Source organism: Arachis duranensis, chromosome 9, assembly GCF_000817695.3.
Source record: "Arachis duranensis cultivar V14167 chromosome 9, aradu.V14167.gnm2.J7QH, whole genome shotgun sequence".
NCBI lineage: Eukaryota > Viridiplantae > Streptophyta > Magnoliopsida > Fabales > Fabaceae > Arachis > Arachis duranensis.
The window spans coordinates 17,849,531-17,857,734 of record NC_029780.3 but is presented as its reverse complement, the minus strand read 5'-3'; positions in this window follow the sequence as shown (position 1 = coordinate 17,857,734).

Here is an 8,204-nt window from a genome sequence, read left to right as displayed (position 1 = left end):
AAAAATCAAATCTTTTCAAATCTTTCAAATTTTATCTTTCCTAATTTATGTTTGACTTTTTCTTTCCAATTTTAATTTTCAAGATCTTCTTTTGACTTTTTCTTTTTAAATTTCAAATTTTCAAAATCAAATCTTTTATTTTATTTTCAAATCTTGTTAGTTAGTTATTTTGTTATCTTATTCTTTCTTTTATTCTTCTTTCTCTTTCCCCTTTTTCAAAACTTTCTAACTACTCTCTCTCTCATCCTTTTTTCGAAAATTTCTAATTCCTTCTCTCTCTTCTCTTTTTAATTTCAAAACTTTTTTTTTTAAAAAAATTTCAGATCTTCTGTCTTAATTTTAAAATCTTATCTTGTCTTGTTGACTTTTTCTTTTCGAAATTCAGTTTTGCAAATCTTTGGTTGACTCTTTCTTTTCAAATTTCAAAAATTTTCAAAATCAAATCTTCAATCTTATTTTTAAATATTTTTAATTTATTGTTTGCTTGATCTTGTTTTAATTTTAACTTTGGTGTTTCATTGGTCTTTCTTTCTATCAAATTTGAATTTCAAAATCTTTAATTGACTTTCTCTTTTTAATTTTTGAAATTTCTAATAATTTCTTTTTCAATTTCTTAATTTATTTTCAAAATTAATTCAAAAAAAATCTTTTCTTGTTTCTTTGGGATATCTCACTGGGAGTTCTCTATACTTTGATATAGAAACTCTCACTTTTTATTGTCTCTTATTTGTGCAGGAATACTGAAATCACTATGGATCTAATTGGGAATGCACAACCTAGAAGAACTTTAGAGTCTTATATAGCATCTACTCCTGACTTCTATGGAAGCAACATCAGTATACCTCCTATTGGAGTAGCTCATTTTGAGCTCAACCCATAGCTAATCACTCTAGTGTAACAAATCTGCCAGTTTCAGGGACTTCTACAAGAAAAACCCACAGAATTCCTTGCTGATAGTTGACACTGTAAGAACTAGTGAAATAGACCACGATGTCTACAGGCTATTACTTTTTTCATTTATTGTAAAAGGCCAAGCAAAAAGGTGGTTGGATAATCAGCCCAAATTAAACTTGAAAACATGGAATAAACTGGTGAACAAATTTTTGAACCATTATTTCTCTCCAAAAAAACTAACTCAACTAAGACTGGACATTTAAGACTTCAGACAGAAAGAGAATGAGTCTAAAAAAGGAAAAGAAACTATATATACCCCCGTTACTTGCTTGCATTTTGGGTATTTTTTGCCACATTTGTCTGCAGCAGATCGAAGGCACCATTTAAAAAAGCTGTAACCTGTAAATATATATTCAAGATTTTGAATTAGAAATCTAGGATATGAAAATCAATTAATTAATAGAAATTTAAAAAACGGCCAGGACAAATCATACTAAGTAAGAAATTAAAAAAAAAAATTATTTGAAGTGTACCTGTGACCACAAGGGGTGGTACTTGGATGGTACTTGGATCAAAGCATATCTCCAAACAAATCTGCACAATGATAAATAAAAACAAACATGAAATGATTTCGAAACTAGGAATTTATGAACCTTGAAAACAATGATATCGACATCAAAACCACTCACCGCACAAGAAAGCTCGTCTCTGAGCTTATCAATGCAGGGAAGTGCATCAACACTGGATTCCTTCCCTCCTTTTTTACTCTCTTCGTTTACAGTGGCCTTCTTTTCTTTAGTCTTTTTCTCACTATCTGCATAGTAATGATAACATAAGAATCTATTATGAAAGACCAAGAACCCTAAACCCCAAATTGAAAACAATGCAAATAAAATAACCTTTTCTTGGAGTGTCTTCTTCGTCAAGATCAAAATCAGCCACTCATATCGATTCTAGGGAACTCTGTGCCCTGCGTTTCCTAAACACAAAGTTCACTCCAATAATCACATAATTGCAATAACGCAATTCAAACAAAAAAGCGTTGAAGAAAGCAGGATTAGAATACCTTCTTGAATTGGTGGGTGGAGTCTTGGAGTTCAAGACAAAGCGCTTCCTGTGTTTGAAATCTCTATCGGGTGTGTCTTCAACGACGAGGCTCGCGAGAAGCAGTGCCTCTTCGTCCTAGCCGGCAATAACTGCGGCAGATTTGAGTCGCGGACTGAAAACGGCATCGTTAAGGTTTTGGCTTTGGCCATTTCCCTCAGTTGCAGGGTACTTCTGGTTTCTCGGGCTTCGTTTTTGGTCTTCACTCACCATTTTTTTCATGCACAATAAACTAACTTGCATACTGTTACACCAACTAACTTATTAACTATCTTAGTGACTTAAGTTACAAGGAATAATCAACTAAACTAAATGTCAACTATCTTAGTAACTTGCATACAGTGACTAATATCTTGCATAGCATTTAAGTAATGCCATTGTAACAGAAAATTCATAATGTTAAAAGTGAGATACAACTCCAGTAACAGAAAATTCATAATGCTCCATTCCAGTAAATTGCTCTATAACAAAGCAAATATCTTGCATCAGCTTTTACTAACCTTTTTTAACCCCATTAAAAAGGGTATGTTTGGTTACATAGGTGGGAACCAGAGACAAATAAGCATTTTGCAACAAAAATGAAGCATATATATTTATCCTCATATTTTGTTACTCTAAGCAACTGAGTCTAATTTTTATTTTCAGCTACAAATTTCCTATATACTCAAACAAGCACACTAGAATCAATACCAATCAACATACATGAACAACAGCAACCATCTATTTTGATTAATTTAATTGGAACAAAAAAAAAAGGTTTTTCCCCTGTGTTTTTTTCTAGTTGATTCAGTTTTATAGCAACCAATAAACAATTACTAATTACATCAGAAAATTGTGATAAAATGAAGTGGTTTACATACGGGCGAGGCAGACACTGATTTTATTTTTGAGGTGTCATGGCCTCTAAACTGTGCAACAGCCTTGGCCATTTGAACTCGCGATACCTTATCAGGTCCACCAGCATTCAGTAGCAATTGTATTTGCTTATCCTCTGTAAAATAAATCAGAAAAGTAGAAATCATGGCTGCAAAATTAGTTAAAAAAGAATGAGGAGAGCATTTGAAAAGGGCTAAAAGAAAATGAAAATGCCAAGGGAAATCATATTTACATGAAATTCTGTATTTATATGTAACTCAGCTATAATATATGAATAATTTTCATAGATAGGAAGTAACCCTTCTCCAATATAATGTTCAGAATGACATACTAAATCTCTCATTTAGATCTTCTTTTACTTAAAAACATTTTGATCAATATATAAGCTTTGGTTCTAAAACTCCTATTACCTGATATTCATAAGCTTGGTAAAGCTAGTATTATATTTACAAGATCCTTAATAAAAATCGGACAACAGAATTCATCGTGAAAGAACTGCACTTCTTCTCCTTTAGCAAGGACGCCATCCATCCACAGCATCAAGAGATAGATTTAATTACTAGCATCGAGTAACTATTAAATAATAACATACAAAGTTCAAAGATTGCATATCCACCTGAATTGGAAGAGATTTTGGAACAGGTGAGACTGTTTGTGGTTCATAGATGATACTGCTTCTCAAAATTGCATAACTCGAGTAATTTTCGGAAATGAACTGCTCAGCTACGACTTTAGTTTTACCATAAACATGTACCGGAATAGCAATGTCTTTTTTCCTTGTAAAAGGGCTTTTCCCCTTCATAAACTGATGAGAAGAAATATAAATATAAGAATAAAGCATTTGTATGATAAGAAAAACTGATAAAGAAAAATGGAAAGCATTCGTATGCTGTTACATTTGCATAAAACATATGATAAGAACAAAGCTTAATTAAGCATTTTATAGTATAGATTATGAAATTATCAAGGTTTATATTTTTCTTTTAAGGTATGTAAGATGTAATATTTCTATATTAAAGAACAAAGAGGTAATATGGACTTCCCAAATTAAACAAAGTATTCTTTGTAATCATCATCAGTTTAATTTCCTTAAAGAGGCTCCAAGCTATTAATCTTCATGAAGATAATTTAACTTTCAGAAATTTGTTTTATCCTATTTCAAAAGATAAAAGGTATTATATTATCAATTACATGATTTAGTTCTCAAATAATAATAATAATAGAGCCAATCACCCATCATATGCTGGTTAATCAACTTATGATCTAACCTCAGCAACCTAACATCACATGCACCATCATGTACCACTTGAAAAGATATCAATGAATAATGAATACCTGAAAGAATAGATCAGTGGGGAATCTGAGCAATTTAACAGTCCAATAAGCCATCTTGTCCATAAATGTTACCAGCGCACGGTGCTTCTTCAAATCAATGTTCAGATATGATATATATATATATTCAATAAAACAAAAGAAAACTTTTCAAGAAGAAAATAAATAACAATAGATTTGAAAATAAACATCCTAATTGATAAAACCAAATCAAAATAAAAATACAGAGACATTCTCTAAAATTATAGTGAGAAATCAAAATCAGAGATACGAAATTAAAGTACCTTGATTGAAGGAGAAAATCAGCTTAACCGGAAGACCGTTGTTGTTGTTATCGGAGAAGAAGTTACCACAGAAGGCGACGCTGAGAAAAGAACGTCGCGAGGCGAGCAACGACAGATCTGAACGCGGATGCGATAATCTACGACAATGGCAGAACGAGCAGAGGAGGTACGCAGCGAGTGTAACACCCTACCACACAAAGCTTTACACCTAGGATGTAAAACAGAGGTGGTGTGATATTACAACTTCTAAAATAAAAATATATAATAATATTGAAAAGGATACAGTATACGAGGAGCTTTGAAAAACGGTTAAAACAAAAATCGTAAAATAAAAAGCGCAACGCTCCGGAAACAAGATTACTAGCGTGTGAAGACACTAAGGTTCAAAGGCATAAATAAACAGAAAGTAGGAATAGAGGGTCAAGAATACAAAATAACAAGTTCCTAACTCAGCTTGCGAAGTTAAGGCTGGCCGAAAAATATTTACATACAGAAAATACAGCTAATAGCCCAAATTACATGTTTAAAATCCTAGTTCTCCACAAACCTATAGGAGATACAAAATAAAACAAGTATATATATATATATATAGCAAAGGACCAAAAGTAAATTCCCAATATTAATCCACTTCACTGCAGAAGCTCCAGACGCCTACCGAGGTACTTCTCGACCTGCATCTGAAAAATAACAACATAGTATGAGATGAAAACCGGAGGTTCTTAGCATAGTAAAGGTGCCACGCACATAAGATATAAGGCCCTGGGAATACCAGAGGCAATCCTATGACGCCGACACTAAAACCATAGAGCTTAAAATACAAAAACAGAAACCATAACAGGTGGTCTTCTAAGGTTCTAACTTAAACAAATCTTGAACTAGATTGAACTCCCTAACTTCCTTGTCTTTCCTCCAATCCTCCAACACCAATGATATTGCACAGACAATCAAGCAAGCAAGGACAAAGTATACAAGTACTGCAATTAGCAAATATAACAATTAACATAATAATTCACTTTGGCATTCTCAATTAATGCACAAACAAGCAAAGCAAACAATATGTATATGATGCATGCCTGTCCTATGGCTGATGATATCATCTGTTAGTTATATAGCCAACCCGACACGTCCTGATAGCTAACTATGGACAGAAACACCCATGCAGAGCAAGTGGGTTTGAGTTACAACCCCCTTGCTACTACCCGCTTAAACCAGAGCCAGTGGAATAACCACTACTACGGCTACTACCCAGGCGGGCATTTAAAAAGCTCAACTTGGAGCAAGTGGAATAACCACCATTGCTACTACTACCCAGGCATCACAATCGCTGACTTGGAGCAAGCGGGATGAACTGCAGCCCTTACTACTGTCCAGGTATCTCAAACATACATTCATTTATCCCAAATCAGTTCAATCATCAATCATCACATCATTATCACAAATGTTCATAATTTCCATAACACTTTCACACTTCTCAATCATGATTCATCATATTTTCAAGCTTTCTTCTCTTGCAAGTTACCACTCATTCCTATCTTCACCTCATCACTAAGCATACAACTAAAGTTTAGGGGCTAAAGGGTGAAAATAGAGGTTTAGAGGTTCAAAATTTGGTTTTAAATACAAAATGTTCATTTGCTGAAAAGCAGGGCTATGCATACGAATGTCATGTGTATGCGTACGCATACGTGTAATTTTGTCCAGGTCACGCGTACGCGTGGGCCACACGTATGCGTGAGTGAATATTTTGGCCCATTTCGAATGGCTAAGTTTGAAAATCTGCAGAATTTTAGTTTTGAGTCCCAAACTTCCGATGCGAATAACTTTTTCGTTTTAAATTATTTTTCATCCGTTCTTCGAACGGCGTAAACTTCACGAACCCAATTTTTTATGAATCAAGTTTGGAATCATTTGGCTGTTCGAAAGTCAAGTTATGACTTACCGAAATTCGGCCAAAAATTATTTTTTTACAAAAACCTCAAACCTCAATTTTTTATCAAGTCACCTTTCAAAAATCAGCCTATAATACTCAAATTCAGCACCAACCCATACTTAAATTTTAATATTAGAATAATTATCTGCACACCTAGTAAATTGAACATCCGATATATCTATTATTCACATTATTTAATATTTTCATTGTCTACTTATACTTTCTTATTTAATATCATTTTTTTGTCAAAAAATATGATAAATAGTCTAATTTTTTTCTTTTATTTACACTCATAAACATGTCATTATTTATTAATAGAACTGAATCGTGCTTTAATTTTTCATTTTATTTGGTTAAAAATATCATTTTGTAAAATCCATAGCCACCATAGGCACCAAAACTTGTGGCCACCATAGACTACACCAATTTATATTCCTAATTTCTTTTATTAAAATTTATTTTATTAGTTAATTATTTGCTAATTTTACGGGGCTTACAACGAGGGGTAGACAACGATAAAGACTCGAGGAGGAGGGATGACACCGATGATCGAGAATGGCTCCGACAAAAACAGCGCTGACTAAAACTCGATGGAAAGTGACTTCTCTCTCCACTCCGCCGGAAAGTGGAGAGGCGGCGAGAGGGACGTTGTGTGAGGATTGAGGAGAGAGCTTAGGGTTAAAGGTTGAAAAGTGATGGTTTTTTTAATTTATTTTGAAATCTAATTTATTCCTATTATTTAAAACATACTAATTAATTTGTAAGTTTTGTTTTTTAGTTGGTCGCAAATTTAGTCCCTAATAGAGACCGATTTAGTGATCAATTGCTCTAATGCTAAGATTTTATAGTTGGTCACTAAAATCGGTCGCTATATTAACCCTTTGCAACCGATTTAGTGACCGTTACCTTAGCGATCGAATTAGCAACCAACTATTTTATCAACATATTTTTAAGTCCGTTGCTAATTCAGTCACAAAATTATAAAATAGCAACCAATTTAGCGACCGAATGCTTTAAAACCAGCATTTTATAGTTGGTCGCTAAATCGGTCGCTATCTTAACACTTAAAACCGATGTAGCGACCAACTTCTTAAAGACCAACCATTATTAGGCTTGTTTTTATATTGCTCGCTAAATCGGTCCCTAAATTAAAAATAGCAACCGATTTAGCCACCAACATATGCTAAAATCTTGTTTTTTTGTTTTAGTTGCTAATTCGGTCGCTAAGTTAAAAAAATAGCAATCGATTTTAGTGACCAACTACATTGGCTTTGTCATTGGTAGTTAAATAGGTCACTAATTTTTATTTTAGTGATCAATTTAGCAACTAAGAGTGGATAATCACTAAATTGGTCCCTAATTTAGTAATCGGATTTTTTTTTAAAATAAAAAATTTGATTAATTGCAAATTGATTGCTAATAGGACCGATTTTGTTTATTACTAAAATTGGTCGCTATTTTATAGCTTTTTTGTAGTGTAATTCTATTGAAAATAATATATAATTTCTTAATTTGCCTGTATTTATAAAGAAAAAAATCTTAATACATATTTTCGAACGAATTGAATTAATTGAGAATTAAGAAGTTCGTGTTTTTGCATGCAGTGGTGGCTAATGTGAATTTTCGCTTCCCATTCCATGGTCAATACGGACAATACCATTGTACTTAGTGGGAGGAATAAAAACCATGGTCGGATGTACCCATCGCATGGTTTTATTTTTCCATGGTTTCAGGTTTCAGACTTCTTAGCCAATAATTGATACTCTTATTGGAGCATAAAAATC